This window comes from Polypterus senegalus, chromosome 6, assembly GCF_016835505.1.
Source record: "Polypterus senegalus isolate Bchr_013 chromosome 6, ASM1683550v1, whole genome shotgun sequence".
NCBI classification, from domain to species: Eukaryota; Metazoa; Chordata; class Cladistia; order Polypteriformes; family Polypteridae; genus Polypterus; species Polypterus senegalus.
The window spans coordinates 72,075,874-72,095,775 of NC_053159.1; the positions used below are offsets into that span (position 1 = coordinate 72,075,874).

Genomic DNA, 19,902 nt, shown 5'->3' on the forward strand with positions numbered 1-19,902 from the left:
TGTTGTTTTTTTATCCAATGTATAAATGAGTGTAGAAGTACATGTGCAAGAGTGTGTCCTGTGACAAGCTGGCTCCCTGTCCAGATTCAGTTCTTGCTTTGGGTCTGATACTATCAGGATAGATTTCTGAACTCTGAACTGGATTAAGCCAGTTTAGGAAATGGGTGGATGAATATAGTTGATTTATAATGAAGCAGATTGGGTAGAGGCAAGTAAACAAGCAGCACATTCATTGATCATTTATCAGACAGAACAAATAATCCCAAGAAATTAGTGCTTTACAGAAGTATTAACACTCATATGGAGAGACATATTTATCTGCATCTCTGTCAGATTGGCAGGTCAGTTCACGGAAATAAAATATTAATTATAATTATAATATTATATAGTAGTATAGTAATAAGCAGTGTTAGCAGGCTATATATATAAAAAAATATTTTCCCAATAAAGAAAGACGTTTCACAAAAACAAAGTGTTGGGGACAATCCCCACATATTGTCCTGCGAACAAAGTAAATGATCAAAAAGAAACCAAAGAGGTAACAATTGACAATGTTTATTAGACAAAACGGCGTTTATATACAGAGATGAATTGTGGGAACAGGAAATGTTTGGCAGGAGGTGACGTGACAACAGGAAGCGGAAACAACATTGTTTGATGAAACTGGAAGTGATGTCTTTTTGGAGCGTTGAAGTGATGTCAGCTCATGTGACCGGAAGTGATGTTGTGCCGGCCATTTTGGAACCTGGAAATGTTGGTAACTATTTTTCCTTTAGCTTTGCTGTGGATAGAAGAGATTCTGGTAAGTACCACGTGACAACCCTTCACCTCGCGATGTTTCACTCACCTTTAGGCTTTTTGACTGCCTCCTAATCACATGTGTGTGACAATATATATATATATTGCTGAGTGTCATCACTATGCTTTCATTTACTTTGCTCTTGAGAAAACAGAATTTCACATCACGTTTTTCTTTTGTCTTAGAAATAGTTCTTTCTAATGGATTTTATTCTTTTGATTAAGAATATTATAGCCATTGAACACAGCTATATTTATAAACTGCAGCAGTATTTTCTCAGTATACTATACCAAATAAAATGTGTTGCCTATCATTGCACAATTTAACTCATAACTTTGTTGCATTTTTTTTCTTATCCTTCAGAATTACTATGATTTCTAGGTAGTGTGGGAGCATGATTTACCTCTGTACTCTAGTTTAGGAACAAATATATATTTCTACCAATTAACCATGCACCTAACAGCCAAACATTTTTTTGAATATTTTCCTTCAAAAGTTCATTCATCCCTCAGTACTGAGACAGCTTTTACATGCATTATAAACAACTATCTCTATACTGCTTATGTTGGATCTTTCTTACTTCTTTTTGGGACCACTGCTGGCTTCATACATTTAACAACCAAGGAACTACAGTATGCTGGACTTAACATGTCCCTACCACTTGGATTATATGCAGTGAGTTATGTTTGTTTGCAAATCAAGGCAGGCTCTCTCCTGTTGTGTGCTTGTTCTACTGCCTTTCATTAGCCATACTTTGTCATTAGGATTTGCCCACAGAACGTAATATTTCATTAGTATGTTTGTGATATCCAGCTGTATAAGATGATCAGTCCTGGATGCACATCAGTCACAAACAAACTCACTGCCTTCCTTGATTAATTTAGCATTTGGCTGTTAGATATCTTCTTATAGTTGATGTATAATGAAAAGACGATACACAAAGGAAGAGTTAGAGCCGGTGATCCTTGTATAATTTGGAGAATATGTGCACTGAAAAATGAGAAACAGATAAATGAGAGATGTGTTTCCAGATGCTAGTCCATCGTAAGGCTGACTACTAGATATTGTTGTGGCCTTTATATAGTTTCTTTCCTGTACTTGGGCAGGTTTTGTATACTACCAATCCTTGGAGTCTCCAGTCTGTGGATAAAAGAGGAAAAGATGTGAGTGTAAGTGCCCTCTCACATCCAGGAGTGATATTGCAATCTGAACACCAGCTGTGAGAATGCCCCCTACTCATGCATGTGACACTAAACACAAGGAAAGCTAAACTGCTTTTTAGGCATATTCAGCTGAACTCAAAAGCTTGACTCCTTGTCTCTAGATTTCTGCAGACTTCTCCCATAGTCCAAGTCTCAAGAGCTTAAAATGAGTCCACTTTATAGTGATTGTACAGGTATAGCAAAATGTAGTTATCACATACCTCTTGGAGTCAGAGCTCAGGGTCAGCTAATGTACAGCACCCTGGAGCAACTGGAGGTTAGGGGCCTTGCTTAAGGGCCCAATGGAGTGGAGTCACTTCTGGAAGTAATGGGATTTGAACCAGCAAGCTTCCAGATCCTGACACAAATCCTTAGCCACAGAGCCACCACTCCACTAAAGCTAAAAGCTAGAAGCTAGACAACACTCTAACTTTGATGGATTACATCTTTATAGCTGTTCTTCTACCATGTATCAAAACCTTTCCCTCATTATCTAATGAATAAATATTTGGTCTTCACCTTCTCTTCATTGGATTGCTGCAGTTCACTTCTCAGTTGCCATCCTGAAGTATCAATACAAGTAGCTGCTTTGAAAAGTAATTCTGGGCCACATTTTTCCAAGACAAGGAAAACAAATGTTCAGAGTTGTAACTGTACACGTCTGTGGCCAAAGTGTGTGCAAGAAAAAGTTGCAGCTACTTTAATTCAAGAAGTTCTGAATTCATTATCAGTGGTGTGCATCAGAATTGTCTGCTGTAAATGTGGCACTTGATGGCTGAAGATTTACGCCCACTGTGCCGATGATTTACCAATCAAAACATAATACTCGGGAGAGTTCACCCTGTAAAGTTTGATGGATGAAAATGACAGTTTTTCATTTCAATGAAGAGATGAATAAATATTTAAATACATACATAAAGAAATAAGCAATAAAAATAATATATTTTGTGATACATTTAACTATTTATACATATAATGTTATTACTATTTATTTACTGTCACATTTCACAATACATTTATTTATTTGCATAATTTAATTATTTATTTAATTTTGTCAAAAGTATTCCTCTATATGTACATATATACATCTGTGTTTTACATAATAAAAATAAACTGAATAAAATTTGCCATTTGGTGAATTATTAGTTTTCCTGGACAGCAATGCATTGTTGCAGAAATTCAGTTCAATTCAGCTCTTCTAATGGTGAGTTCAGTTGTTTAACATCTGCCTTTGTATCTGTCTTGACCTACCATGTTCACAGGTGCGCCTTGGTGTATATTTACTTTATGTAGGTGAAGTGTTTTGCTAGATAAATATTAAGCTGACAGTGTATTAACAGCATATTTAGTAGCCCTGTTAACTATATGCAGTACTAGGCGAAACTGCAAAAAATGTTATTGATTTTTTCTGACTAAATTTTCTAATCTTTTTATTTTGTTTAATTTTGTGATCTTCTATTGCACTGAATAGTATACCGTATGTGTGTTTGGTTTTCAGTGAGTCCATGCGTTTACTGGTGCCACTTTATTGTGTTTGATTGCTACAACCTCTGTTTGGCTTTGGGCTCACTGAGCAGCAATGCAAACTTGTGGTAATGCTTAATATGTATGCAATCTCTGGCATATTTATTGTAAACAGAAAATAGAGAACTGACTACAGACAAGACATAAGAGACCATGCTAAGATGTCCACAGAGTGTCAGAAGGAGCAAAACCTTGTGGAAAAGTTAAAAAGTTAACCATAAGAAGAGGCAGTGCAGTGTGTGGGAAAGAGGCAGAAAGAGAGCACTAACTTGCTGAGGCACAAGCACCGAGGAAGCTATCCCTGACAAAAAGCTATTTGCACTGGTGTGTTTTTCGGGAATATGGGGAATCATCCTGGAATATATCAGTTCATAGGGAACAAGCAAGGGAGAGTAAACTGTTATATCAGATCCCATGTCAGCTGAGATGATAGACGATGGATGCAAAACAGGAGAGTTGGGAGTGACAGAGACACAGGAGAAGCCTGCAAAAGAGCAGTGGTCTTGGAGCAGAGCTGAGAGTGGAGACTGTTAGGGCCATTAACTGCTGGGTTTAGTATTTTTTGAATTTGTAATCACACATCTGGCGAGCCCTTCCCAATGAAAACTCAATAACACCATGGTACATTTTTTAGGCATCATCCCTGCCTACCTGCCTAAATAAATGCTAATCATTCACTGTTTACTGCACAGTCTACACATACAATCTACACCTCAATGACGCCTGGTCAAAGTCAGGAATACACATAAATCACATTAAGAAACTTTCCTACTTTCACCTCCGTAACATATCCCGTGTCCGCTCCTTCCTTTTCTTTTCTAATGCTGAGAAACTTGTCCATGCTTTTATCACATCCCGCATCGATTATTGTAACTCGCTGCTGGCAGGTGCCCCTTCTAATCTTATATCACAGATCCAGCTTATTCAAAACTCAGCTGCAAGAGTCCTTACTCGAACCAGCAGCATCGAGCACATCACACCCATCCTGCTCCGTCTTCACTGGCTCCCTGTGTCTTACAGAATCGAATATAAAATCCTACTAATAACCTACAAAGCCTTAAATAACCTCGCCCAAACTACATCAGTGACCTTCTCCATCACTATGTGCCTGCCCGTCCACTAAGGTCCTCTGATTCTGGCAATCTTGTTGTGCCCCACACTAATCTTCACTCCATGGGTGACAGGGCCTTCAGCTGTATAGCGCCCAGACTCTGGAATGACCTACCGAAATTAATCAGGTCAGCTGACTCCATGAATTCTTTTAAAAAACAACTTAAAACTCATCTGTTCAGGAAGGCTTTTAGCTCTACTTGACTCCATTCCCCTTCTCTCAGTTTACCTCTCTGTCAAGATGCTCATGTAACCTGTGTGTGTGTGCTAGACCATCAGTTCTGTTGTCTGTTAGGCTTTCTCTGAGTTTACTGTCTTAATCTTCTTATTTATTAATTTGCTTTGTACTATGCTATATACTGTATACCCTGCCGTTCTTTCTTATATTCTGTAAGTGCCTTGAGCATGGGAAAGGCGCTATATAAATAAAATTTATTATTATTATTATTATTATTATTATACACGTCACACCCATGCTGTCTTGTACTTTGCCTTGATACACTAAATTAGTTAGTAATTTTTTCAGGAGGAGGTACATCTTCTTGTGTTTACAGTTAATGATTGAGTGCACTAATTGTTACATAAATTACACACTTATTACATTTGTGTCTCCTTAAGAAGATAAGGAAATGTCAAGTAAAAGAAAACGGAATAAGTATTATGTGAAATTTGGGTTCATATATTTTCTGCATCTTGATGGATTCACTGAAGCGGCAGAAAGCTTGATTCTAGTCATCTCGTACTTTTGCATTTATATATACTCAAACCCACTCCTACAAAGTGGTATATCATATTGTAAAGTATAAAACGACTCACACAGTTAGTGAAACTCTGAACAAGCCATGTATCCTTTAAATGGTTGAATCTGTTCTTGAAAATCAACAATAAAAACAGATTGCTAAATTAGCTCTGTCAGAGAATGTCATCAGAAGTCAGATTCTGGATATGCCACCTGATCTTTTTGGACCAGTTCATGGAGGAAATCAAGAAAGTGAATCTGCTGTTTGGAGTCAGCAGGATTAAAGTATTGATGATACTCAATGCAGTCAACTGCTGGCCTTTGTGAGATATATGTGCATCACAGAGCTTTTGTTCTGGGTACCCCTGTTGGCTATTAGAAAAACTGTTGATGTGTACCACATAATTGAAGAATCCTTTTGAGAAAATTAGCTGGACTACAAGAAAAAACTGAGATTCAATTAGTACTCCTTCCATGCTGGGTAAGCATTCTGTCTTTGGAGGTTTGCAGGTGGAAGCCCCACAGGTGGTAGTTATCTATTGTTATCTATGATGTCAATATCCCAGCCATACTGCTGTTTAACCATTGAACTTGATCCAGCAACAATATTTATTTCTTTAGCACATTTTCATGCACAGAATGTAGCTCAAAGTGCTTCACAATATGTCAAAGAAATAGTTACAAGGAAAGAAAACCAAATTAAAAATAAGATAATAAGGTAGCTAAGAATAATAATGAATAAATAACAAACAAAATAAATCAATACACACATAACATACATATATAATTAACAGAAAAGTAGAATCTTTGTATTGTATATAGTATTGCTTTTGTAGACCTCTAAAAATGAGTCTGATGATAAGGGCATATAGCCCAGGAGGACAAAAAAATTAAGAGTGACAAGGTGAAAAAAAATCTGCAGGGATTCCAAAGCCAAAAGACTGTCCAGCTCCCACTGGGCATTCTACCTAACATAAATAATACATTATTGTTTTTATGTTTCATCTCAGATGATTCAATGCAGTGGTTCTAGTGGACAGTTGGGGTATCTGCTTTTATTCGAGCATCACAAGTGGTTGCACAGTGCTTTGATTCAGTGGTGGTGGTGCAAAACACCATCACAGAAAAAGTGGAAAAGAAAGCAGAGAAAAGTAGAGATTAATAATGATTGCAAATCCACGAAGAACATGATAATTCCATGCTTTTATAGTCTATTAAGAGTGGAATTAAAATGTTGCTACAAAAACGCCTAATTAAAAAAATGGCCTTTTAGGAATTAAAAAAGTGATTCACAGTGTTAGCTTAGCATTTCTTTATTGGTAAAGCATTCCAGATTTTTAGTGGATAACAGGAAAGGGCCACCTCACCACTTTTTTTATTCTTAGCTCTTAGAATAATAAACAAACCACCATTATAGGATAAAAGGATATGACTACAACTGGAAATACAAGAAGACAGACATGCAAAATATAGGAAGGACCAAGATTATTTAAAGCTTTATATACAATTAGTAGTATTTTAAAGTCAGTTCTAAATGACACATGTAACTAATGTAACAATGCTAAAACTGGTGAGATCAGCTCAAATGTTCTTATTCTAGTTGAGATTCTTGCTGCTGCAGTTTGAATTAACTGCAACTGATTAATGTCTTTCTTAGGTAGTCCTGTTAGGAGTGCATTACAGTAATCTAGTAGACTGAAAACAAAAGGGGTGAATTAATATCTCAGCATCTTGCAGTGTTATAGGAGGTCTAACTTTTGCAAAATTCCTAAATGGAAAAATGCAGTCCTAGTAATATGGATAATGCATAAATTAAACCTAAATTCACCTTGACATTTAATGCTAAGGAATCGAGTTTATATCTAAGACCTTTAATATTTACATTTTGCCAACAATTAAGATTTTTGATTTTTCCTGATTTAGCTGAAAGAAATTACTACTCATCCATTCAGAAACACAAGACAGATATTGAATCAGAGGACCTAGAGTGTCAGGGTCATCAGGAGCTATAGTTAAGTAAAGCTGTATGTCATCTGCACAACTGTAGCAGTTTTCCTTCTGTTTTGACTTAATCTAAGCTAATAGCCTTGAGGTACGCTGTAAACAATATCATGGATCCCTGAACTGCATTTACCACAGCTAACAAAGAATTTTCCACCTGTTAAATAAGACTGAAACCAATTTAAGACACAGCCCGAGAGACCCATCCATTGTCTAAGGTAATTTATAAAAAAATCCTGTGGTCTATAGTTTCAAATGCATCATTAATGTCAAATGAAACAAGAACAGATAGGCTACCAATGTTAGCTTTTCTACTTTTACCAGTTCAGTTCCATACTATAATTTGTTCTTAAACCTGACTGAAAATTATTAAGAAAGGAATCGTTATTCAAATTGTCATTTAATTGCTGAACAACTGTTTTTTCTGTAATTTTCCCTAAATATGCAGGTTAGAATCTAGATTATTTTACTTGAACAGGTGCGGTCTTTAGCCAATCTGGGAAGACCCCCATATGTAATGACGAGTTAACTATGTCAAGTGCACAATCAAGCTTATTGCTCATCAGAAACTTGTTTGTAAAATCCTGTTGGAATTTGGTCAAGGACACAACTGGAAGGTTTAAGTTGAGAAATTACTCTACGGACCTTAGGTTAACCTATCTCAGTGAAGAAATTTAATTTGCTAAAAAGAGTACGCTGAGGATCAAGGAGGTTAACTTTAAAGAGATGTATTATATTCCATCTAATATTGTTAATTTTGTGTTTAAAAATGCCTCACATGTTTTACTAGACATTTTCAGGAGGCATTCCATTGTTTGAGCTGGTTTTATCATCAATAGTTGAAAATATAACTTTTGAATTTCTATCATTATCATTTATAATTTTAGAAATACAGGATTGCCTCCCAAGATGGACTGCTTTAATGTTCCTTCAGTATTTTATAGTGGACTGTTAATTTAGGTTTCCTCCATTTACACTCAGTGTTTTCACATTTTCTTTTACGTTCAGACACTCTGTGAGTCTTCCAAGGTACTTTAGTGCTGGAGGATTTCTTTACAATTTTTTAGGGGCCACTACATAAGCTGCAGTTCTCAGCTTAGCATTTGAATATTCTACCTTACTGGTAACATTGCTGGCTGTATTAGGGTAAGCTGATATTTCAGAATATTAGTAAACCTTGAGGCTGCTGATGCATTAAAATAATATTTTTTAACAATGTGCCGCTCTTTAGTTAAAGTAACCTGCATCAAATAAAATGTAAAAATGGTCAGATATACCAATATCCATGACCTGGCTCACGTTCATTTTGAATACTTTTGAAATGATTAAATCCAGCATGAGTCCTCCCTTGTGTGTAGGTTGGCTGACGTGCTGACTAAGATCTAAAGAATGAGGGAAGTTAATAAATTCTCCTGCTTCTTGGTTATCAACATGAAAACTGAAATCTCCTACAATTAGGAACCTGTCATAATTAGTTATTATAAGTCAGATAATTCCCTGCTGAAATGTTTATAAATGAGCAATACAAGAGACTGTGACACTCTTTGAATAACTACAGTAAGATATTCAAAATATGCAAAAGTATCAAAATTGGTTTCTTTCAATGTTAATTGGCTCTTAGAAAATACTTGCTAAACTGAAGCCTTTATACCTTGATGAACAAAATTAACAAAATTTTAATGCAGAGATGTGGCTTTAATTAACACTGCATAACTGTCACACGTCTTATGTCATTTTGTTAAAAAGTCTCTTTTCCTGTCACTAATAGGATTGTTAATGTAAAATGTCTTAAAGGTTAATGCTTTAATCTGTTAAGACAGATTGAAATAAGTTATTCACATTTATACTGGTTTGTCTGGACCTTTAGTTAAACTATGATACATTATTATAGTGGTAATATATTGTACTGCAAAGTAAAGTTATGTAGTATGGCAAATTGCCTTACAGAACATTTCAGAGAGGATCCAAGTGCCAAATCTATTCAGATGCAGGTCATCACATCGGAAGAAACACAGTTGATCCAAAAAAAGTTCCCTCTTGTCCACAAGAGTCTTGTTCCATCTCGCAGAAGGCTCTCATCCAAGTGTTCAAGGCTAGGAGTCAGCTGTAGGTCTTATCTGAACATCTGAGCATGGGTAATTGACCAGAAATGATGATTCTTGCAGCCGGGTCCTCTCCTTTGTGGCCTGAATAAGAGATGCCAGGTCCGTCTTCAGGAGATATCAATTATCGATCACAAATATTGTTAAGGCTGATGTGCAATACAATTGCCCCAAAAGTCCAGCTCTTGTGCTTCTCAAGGACTGTCAGGGCTCTTCTTTCAACATGTTTAACTAATAACATGCAAATATTTTGCTCAGGTGGCATACGATCAACCCTCCCATAACAACAGCACTGCCACTGTTTGTAGGCACGATGGGGGAGTGGAGAGGATTGAGGTGGTTGTGAGTTGTGATGACTGCTTTTGCCTAGGCTTGGACCCCCACGTGTATTGCTGAAGTTCCCAGATTCTGTCTTGAGCAGGAGTCGGGGTAATGCTGACTCAGTCCTGGTTACAAGCACCATGGAGCGGAGATGAAGTACTAGATGAAATTTCGAAAAAGCCGAGCTTTTTGTTCCCATGCTTTTCTCTGGCTAGGAGCTGTTGGATCCGTATCTCAAGGGATTCAAGTTCTTTCGTGACACGTTGTAGCTCACAGTTGGCCATCTTGAAACAAAGTGACATCATAGGAAGGGCAGTGCAGACTCGAGCTTTGACTGTATTCTTCAGAATATCCCTCCTAATTGTGGGAGCTTCTCACAAACTATTTTTTATTAAACAGACTGTATGCTGGTGATCAGATAGACTAGTTTTCTCTCATGTTATGGAACTTTGAATGGAGATGTTTCTTTGTTTCTTTTTTTTGCAAATCAAGATGTGTTAAATTTGAATTTATATTTTGTCTTGTTACTTTCAAATGTACTTTTGTTTACTTAAAAAACACGTAAGGATGCTGGACACTGATTGAATCATCGTTTTGATACCAACATTGTGGTTTCATGAATACCTATTAAGATCCTCATTGGTACATTTTGATTGAATTGAAAACAACTCTGTTGTCCAGATAGTGATTTTTTTCACATGCAGACAGAACAGAGTTCACAGAACAACATAAATCTCTCATGGTCTGGTTGATAATCATGGAAGTGATAACAGTGGAATTTGAATGGTCCTAAGCAAAAAATGGTGTCTACTGGAGGTTTAAGCAAAATAATGAAAAAACATTTTGTACATTGTTAATTTGTATTTCAAGATTATTGGCTAGTTAGCTTCAGCCTCTTTTTTTCAAGGTTAAGTCACTTTTTACAGTTTCTCACCCATTGCCAATCTGACTCACTTCAACTCTTGCCACCATCCCAATTATTTTTCAGCGTGACCCCTCCCTCTTTCCATCTCAGTTACCTCCCTTCTAGATATTTAACCCAGAATTACAAGAAGGAAGACTTTAGCAATCCATACAAGAGGTAACAAAAGCATTGCAAAGGAATCAAGCATCTGACAAGAGATGTTTGAATAGCTTCTTGTGATCTTACCACCCATCCATTTTCTTACTTTGCTTATCCAGTGCAGAGTCATGGGGCAGCTGTAGCCTGCCCCAGCAACCGTTGGACACAAGGCATGAATAACACCTGGAGAGGGTGCCAGTCCCTCACAGACACACTCACAGGGGTCAATTTAGCAATGCCAATTAAATAAGAACATCAGAAATGTGAGAAATTAGAGTAGACCATATAGTCCATTAGGCTCATATTTTAGCAAATAATCAAGCTGTTACAACATCTCATCCAGATACTTCTTTAAGATTGTCAAGATAAATTCATCTAACCTGGACATCTTTAGAAGAAAACTGAAGCACCCGAAAGGAACCCACAAACACACATGCAGGATATGCAAACTCCATACACAAACCTCTTGGGACACAAACCTTGAAGTCCTATTGCAAGGCAGCAGTGGGACACAGTGGCGATCTTGTGATCCTACAACAGAGGACAACGGAGATCTTGACAGCAGCTGAAATGCAGAGTAATGAAGGGGGTCTCCTGACGTGCTATAACAAAAATAAAATCAGTCTTCAGAAAATGCATTTCAGGACATAACAATCAGTTCTTTTGATTATATTTTAAAGGATTCCCCAATTAATAAAACAGACATATATGTATATACAATATACAGTAGGTTTTACTACATCAAAAAATTATATTGCAAATATGACTTTTCAAAAATGGAAGTCATGATAACTATATTAGTGGCAACTTAAGACCTGATTTGTATCTGCTACTGCTGGGATATATTCCATCTTCACATGACACTGATCTGGAGAAAATACATTTGTGAAAACAGATGAATGGATGTGTTGTGAAGATTTCTATTCTTGAAAGGGGTGGTGTTCCATTTCTGTGCATAACACTAAGAAGAGTGTGCGTCATTTTACAGCAAATGATCTTCATTCACAATGCCATCACTTGACCATGCCTCTCCCCAGATAGATTGCACAAGCATGCTGCTAGCATGCCTAGGCACTTGTAATAACAAAACAAAGACATGTGTGATATACAATTTATAAAAGATGCAGGCACTAGTCAGAATTGGAGCTGGACAGAAATCTCATTGCACAGTCTGCTGGTGCTGGTTCCAGTCTGGCAGGCATGGGGTAGGTGTAGTGGCAGAGGCAGTAGACTTTACACCTTGCCCTTGATTTACTGTTTGAATTGCACATATCTGCATGTGTAAGCATCTTAAACCCCAAAACAGGCCAAACCACCTGTCCATCATAGCAAGGGACTGTCCTCTGTCCTATAAAAGCTGAGGAAATCCCACAGTTCCTTGCAGTTCTTTGGGAATGTGCTCATGGTGGTGGTGGTGAGTCTTCTTGTGTTTATTGTTGTTTTTTTTTTAAATTATTTTGTGACTTTACTGGATTTCAAACTCTTGCTCTGTTTTATTTTTTTTCTCACCATTCTTGGACTTTTTTTTCAGACATTGCTTTCCTTGAGTTGTCCTTGTTGTGTCAGTCAATTCCCCCATTAAACCCAGGGCTGCTCATGCATGTTTTCACATACATTGGCATCCACACGGAGCCTAAGCCACACTGTCTTTCATTATTTATTTACTTAAAAATACACAACACCACAAAACTCTCTCATCATTTACTCTCTATTTGTTTTATAACTGTTGTGAATGCTGGCCTACACATCTAGCTTCTACAGAGCAGAATAATAAAAACCACTGTGTTTGTAAAAAAACAAAACAAAGAACTAAAAGGTCTCTTGCTAGAGCTTACAGTTTCACTCAAAGAAGGTGTACCAGAAAAGTCGGAATCTATTCAGGCAGGCAGTTTGACAGTATTAGCAGTGGTGAACAAATTTGATTAATAAACAGATTTTTTTCTTTAATGCCATTAAAATTCTTACACAATGTTTGTGTTAACAGAAGCAAGGGGACTGTTTCTAAAATTTGTAATTTTTTCTTTAAAAAAGATTGCTCTTCCATTTGTATATAATTGTATATCTTGCTAGTGCAAATGAGGATGTTATGAATTAATTTTTTTATTATTTTTAACATCCAGATTGTGAAACAAAAAATTTACATTTCTGCACTTAAACTGATATATCCTTGTGTATGTTGCAAGTGCATATAATGATTTGATTAATTCATTTTATTATTTTTTCTATCTGTATTTTGTAATTTGTCATTTAATTGTATCATTTTTTCAGTGACAAGACAGAGTCACCATTTTGGAATCAGCAATCTTTCACAAGAATACCAATTTTAAGTGCTATTTTACTATGATATTATTGATAGTAAATGTTCCCAGTCACGTGGGCATGATGTGTAACATTAGCACATCAACATTATAAGAGATAGTGGTGCACATTGTCTGTTGTTCTAGTGGTATTTTCAGCCAGGGCAGGAACCCTGGGGTTCCAAATCCATTTCTATGTCTTTTGATTCTTTTGTTTGCGTTAATATTACTGATTATTTAGTTTCTATATGTCAATTTGTATTTGCCTATTTATCCTGTCTTTTTATTTTGTGGGTGGCCCCACAAAAGGCAGAGCCACCTGTCCATCACTGCAAGAGAATGCCCTCTGTCTGAGTCTGGGGAAAACCAGACAAAAACAAAAATGTCCCTTGCGGTTCATTGGGAATTCACACGTGGTGGTGGTGGTGGTGGTGGTGAGTATTACTGTGTTTATTGCTTTTTTGATTATTTGTGACACTACTGGATTTCTGTTTTTTTTTTTCTATTCTTGGGTTTTATGTTTTAGCACATTGTTTGCCTTGGATTGTTCTTGTTGTTTCAGGTAACTCCTTTGGCCTCTTCTGTTCCTCAGAGCTGTCCAACTCTTTGTGTTTTATTTCTAGCCCCGGGCGTGGTTAAATCTTTTAGTACAAAGTCCCGTCTCACAGAACATGAGTTCTTGATATTTTTTAGTTTATAATTTAAAAACGGAATAAGAATCTGAAAATCTAACAACATCATATTAAAGTTTGATAAATTCTGAAAAGAATGATACCAAACATATACAGGGTGGTCCAGATCTAATTATGCAGATCCAGATCGTCTGGATGACTTTGATTTATACGGGGATGATTCCAGTTCGGAGCGAAGGCGATTCTTCATGTCATCAGTTTGCTGACTTCTCGATGGTCCGGGATTTTTCGGGTGATTTTCTATGTAATAAACTTAATAATTTATAGCTTGATGAAAATTGCCTAATTAGATCTGGACCACCCTATATATGTAGGTTTTAAAATAAGCCAGATTTAAAGCGCGGCAAAAAGCGTGACATATAAACGTCACCGTTGCACTTTTAGGCTTAGGATTATGTATATATATATATATATATATGTATATATATATACTAGCAAAATACCCGCGGTTAGCAGCGGAGAAGTAGTGTGTTAAAGAAGTAATGAAAAAGAAAAGGAAACATTTTGAAAATAACGTAACATGATTGTCAATGTAATTGTTTTGTCACTGTTGTGAGTGATGAGTGTTGCTGTGATATATATATATATATATATATATATATATATATATATATATATATATATATATATATATATATATATATATGCACAAACATATATAAACATATATATATACATATCCATACATATATACATATACACATATATATACACTCTTTGGGGTGTGAGCAACTGTTGCAGGGGGTGCCAGAATCCATCAAGGAAGAAAAATGAAAAACATTTTTTGTACAAAATCTTAATTTATATATTCATTCCTAAATAATTAAATGGGCAGGCTATTTCGTATCAGTGCAATACGCTGCTTGTTAAAACGGATGACTCCCGCTCTTACGTGCAAGTTTGCGTGGATATTATAAACTATCGTATCTGTTCAAGTTCTATTTAAATTTTAAATAGAAGGAATTTTTATTTAGTCGACAGAAATGTCTTTGGTAGGAATGTAAGTTAAATGTAGGCATCATTGCATACATTTTTCTTCACCATAGAAATGTAAAGAGTAAATTCGCCTTACATTCCAACCAAAGATATTTGTGTCGACTAAATAGAACTTGAAAAGATATATTTTTTCGAATGTGATCGCACAATTCAGATCGAGTTGATGCGCAATACATCGAGCTCACGTGCTATTGTGGTTTCGCCTGCGTGCCTCAATAAGTCACCCTCCCCTCGCTCTTACTTTTTTACCATTCATCTAATGATTACACTGAGTATGGCTTTACCAAAACAATCATTGATGGCGAATAAAGTATCTATTATTCATAAAGCTTCAATTGGTGATCTGTCTTTCTGTGTTAACCGCATATTTTTTCATACGTCTCAAACCAAGGGGATGCGAGGGTAAAATGAATCGGGAAGCGCTGATATATATATATATATATATATATATATATATATATATATATATATATATATATATATATATGTATGTGTGTATATATATATATGTATGTATATATATATTGAAATAGTTTTACTGTGAAATAATACAAAGAGTACGCAACACGAGTTTCGCCCTAATTTTGGGGTCATCAGGGGTACATACTCACTGCACCCCCTCTCGGGAATCGAAGCTTGGAATCAAACTTTGGAAATTAAAAAATATCTCCCATTAAAAAGCCGTGGTGAATGTGCTTGTCGTACAACAGAGAATATTCTGTGAGTCATTGATTACATTAGTTTACTGGATTAAACTTACCTTGCAAGAGTTCATTTGAAATTGCCTATTTTGTAGACTGTCCTCTTTTACTAGTCTGAGAGCCACACCAGACAGCAAAACGGATCTCCAAGTGAAGATTCTGAAATTTTAGACACAACAAATCTCAAAAATTGAACTCTACTGAATAATGTCCTTGAAGAGTAAGTTGCTTCATCTGGACAGAGAGATGGACATTTCAGTTGTGGTGTTTTTTGCATTATATGTGAACTCACCTAAAAAGTTACTTACTGTATCTAGAAACTAACATAAGAGGAAAGGAATTCTGTAAACATTGCTGTGTAAGTGCAGAGTGAACAAACAGAGATGTACTCACCAAAAACAACCTCACGGCTGCAGACCTGCTCTCCATCATGGTCCAAAGCAGCCAATAATTTTAACTCTCCATCACGTACTTTGTACTACAGAGTCCTGTAGGTGTCAAGCAGAAAAAAAATATATTATTTTGAATGAGTTATTAATATGTCCGAACAAATTATTAATCCATTGAAATTAATTAACTCATTCAAATGAATTACTAACTTGTTCAAATGACTTGTGTAATTTGTTCATATGGATTAGTCTTTATTTTTTTCTTATTTCTGTAACTATTTATTTTTCCTGGTATGCAGTTTAATGAACTGGAACTGGAACAGTATAGCCAGCCAATAGTTTCAGTCTATTCTATGCTATTCAGGGCCACTATCGACTAGATTTTAAACTTACTTTTCCTTCTATTAACATTTCCACCACTGACTCCAAAATATCACGTTCTCTGTGAAAATTGCATTAATCTATTCTTGTAATTTCTCCTGCAATTGAAACTCATTTCAGGACACCTCAAAAGAACCAGTTCAACCGCGGTGGTCTTCCAACTAGTTCCTCTTCCAGTTTACTGATGTTAACAAACACTTTACAGTTCACTGAAACCATATGGGGCTCTGTACTAAGAACTGGACTGCAAGGTGGAAGAATAATAATAATCTGTTTGAATGAATTAATGCAGAATGGACTTCCATAATACTGAAATAAGAGTCAGGGGAAAAAAATGATAATAATCAATTTGAACGAGTTATGTAATTTGTTAGAATGAGTTACTAAGTTGTTTGATGTTTGACCGAGTAATTCATTCAAGCAAGTTGGTGATTCGTTTGCTCAAATTGATTTTTTTTTGCATGACACCTAAAGGGCTCCGTATCTTTCAAAAATGTTATGTTTTAAGAAATTTTTACTACAATTAGTCATAGACGAACATATAACAATAGGATATCAACTGCTGCCATTTTTACATTACTTAATTTACAATATGCTGTCTAAGAAGCCCATTTGGGCTATATTTGTAAATACATGACATTTTAAAGCACTGTTAAAAAGCAAGCAGTCTACCAACACATGTAACTACTTTCTATTACCACTGTTATTTTTGAGTATGACTTATTGTTAAAAAAATATTTAATAAACAGAATTGTGAAAACTGGCTCTCATTGCTGTAGTAACAAAAACAAAAAATTAAAGGTTACAACTTTCAAATCACTTAACTAAATCATTGACTGCACCTGAATGTATTCATTTTCTAACTTACTTTTCTTTTTACTTTGTTTTGTGTTATTTACTCAGAAGGGCCTGATAGAGACTTCCAAGAACCTGTGAATACAATAATTAAGTTCTGAAACACACAGTCCATTACAAGGTCAATGGGGGATTGTTACTGCAGGACATGGGAGTAATTCAACCCTGAGTGCAAAGCCAGTCAATGATTTTCATTGATGAGCAAATTGTGAAAACCTCACTCTGATTTTAAAACAGGTAATGGGTTGCTTTTCATATGTAAGAACATACCTTAAATCTAGATGTCACATTTTAGATTATGTTATTTCGTACGTTTTAACTAAAATGGTTAAGGAAAAAGCAATCTTAAATGGTATACTTTGAAGAGTTCCCATCTAAAACATAATTGCACGGAAAATGAATTTCCATCCATATTCCAAAATTCACATATCCAGGACAGGACTGTGGAGAAGCTAGTGTCTACCACAACAAGTAGTAGGTGCAAGGCAGGAACAATCCCTGGACAGGGCGCCAATCTATTGCAGGATGAACACACACTTCAGAGACAGTTTAGCATCACCAGTCCAACTAACCTGCAGGTCTTAGGACTATGGAAGGAAACCCATGAGGAGAACATGCAAACTCCAGGCAAGGGAACACCCTGGACATTAACCCCAATTTCCATACTGCGCCACCCTAACATGAATTTCATTCAAGAATATTAAACCATAGGCTAAATCTTCAGTACAGAAGGGTAACAGCCAACTCTGTTTAATTCTGTTGCTGGCACAGTCTTGCACACTTGGAATTTACACATTTTGTTTCCCCAACTTCCACGTACAGTTCACCGGACTGCACATCTCCTGTTGCATGCAGTCTTGCAGTCATAAATGGTAGGAGTCAAGCTGAGGAACAGCTTGTGCACATTAGAATACTAAGTGATGCAATAAGTGCACATCTGTTATACACGTTACAGAAACGAATGCCCCATCGAAGGATTGTTCCTGTCTTGTGTCCAATGCTTGATGGGATAGGCTCCAGCTGTCTAGTGACCTGCCCTGGCAAAGTGGATTTGGAAAATGGATAGTTGGATTTTTTTTTTCTTACAGGAACAAGTCAGCAATGGACCAGTAGAAACTGCCTGGAAGAAGCTGTTATGAACAGGCTGTGCATTAGATACAGAACATTGTCATTTCCATTATTTAGGCTATCACTCGATGGTGTTGGCCCTTTGTTTGTTGGAACAGTTTCCAGTTTCCCGGAGCCTCTACTCAGGATTTGAAAATCGGGCATAGATGGATGGATTTAAAGCATCTCAAATTGAATGCACACATGTCGCGGCTGCACAGAATATCAACAGTGGCAGGAAAGTTAGGTCAAAGCTACTATTAAATTACGATCGGGTTTTATTTGCGCTATCCTCAGCTCTGAGGTAATCAGCGGTGAGAAAAACAACGGGTCAGAGCAGAGATCAGCTGATCCTGAGCCTAATTCGGTACGGAGGATCAAGTGTTGTTGCAGTTCCATGAAGCAGGATGTTTTAAGTCCACGATACTTGTACCTGTAACTCAATATGGTACAATGTGTAAAGTTTGTCATCGCACATTACCGGCATTTGTACCCATCACTCATTAATCAGTAGTGTAAACTGAAAAGAATGTTACTTATCTTCAATGAGAAGTCTAGGAAAAAAACACGTTATAAACAATTTACCTAAACATTCTTAACAAAACAACCCCCAGCAACAACCCATGACCATTAGCGTCAGCACCTTTAACCCCCTCCCCCAACTTCCTTGAACGATGTTTCTGACGTTTTGATTAGACCACACCGCACAGCATTCCGCCCACTGACGCCATTTCCGAGTCGCTGAATTAGCTCGCTCAACTCCTTGCAGCTTTTCTGGCCACTGGTTCGAATCCAGGACCTGGTCGTTGTTCGTGCGGATTTTGAACATTCTTCTAACGCTGGCCACTCTAAACCGAGTTTCATAAGATTGGGCACAACATTTATCCTACATGTGTACCTTTTCCATGCGAATCGAAACAGTTTGCAGTTCTGTGGACTCGGTCATCAATGCATCCTTTGCATTTTACAGCACAGCAAAAATGATACAATTGTGGATCTGTCAAAAGGTAGGGAATGGTCCATGACAGGTACATTCACCCCACACCCCCATAACCATGCTGGTCTCCAATTACCCCCAACATGTGCTTTGTGGGGATGTAGGAATAAAAAACAGTACCCACACAGTACATTAAAAACCCACACGTGTGTGCGAGAATCAACAAAATGTGATGCCGACCACTGTAAATGCCGGGTCGCCCAATCTAATTCAGAATGGCAGCGCAAGGAGGGTTACGCCGGTCTCACCAGCTTCCGAGCATACACTGTAAACAAAGGAAATCAAAACCAAATCGCTACAGCACGTTTATGTCACCACACTGACCAACAAAATTCCTATCATTTTCTTCCAAGTTTAACAAACGCTAACCATCATCACGACTCATCATATTCACACTTGCAGAGATTTAAGGCTTCCATTTAGACGGCGACGAAAGTTCATAGGCTCGTTTTCAGTATGCGGGTAGTAAGTCACTTAGCTGGACATCAGCCCCATCGAAACCAGGGTCCAGTAAGCTACCTTGAAGACAGTTCAGTGCAGGGCACAGTCACTAATATCCTGCACAATTGGTACATGTGAAATCCAACCAAACAGTTCTGGAAATAACGCAGGGTGCCTTACATTTG

General features: G+C 36.8%; 1 long non-coding RNA gene across 1 annotated transcript; it reads right to left on the reverse strand.

Annotated features, from left to right (window-relative positions):
• Window positions 1-574: 574 nt before the first annotated feature.
• LOC120531164 lies at window positions 575-17,247 on the reverse strand. The gene is made up of 5 exons (XR_005634066.1): window positions 17,186-17,247; window positions 15,941-16,035; window positions 15,607-15,706; window positions 11,341-11,463; window positions 575-781 (listed from the first exon to the last, which is right to left on the reverse strand). It is a non-coding gene; the product is annotated as an uncharacterized LOC120531164 (long non-coding RNA).
• Window positions 17,248-19,902: the final 2,655 nt, after the last annotated feature.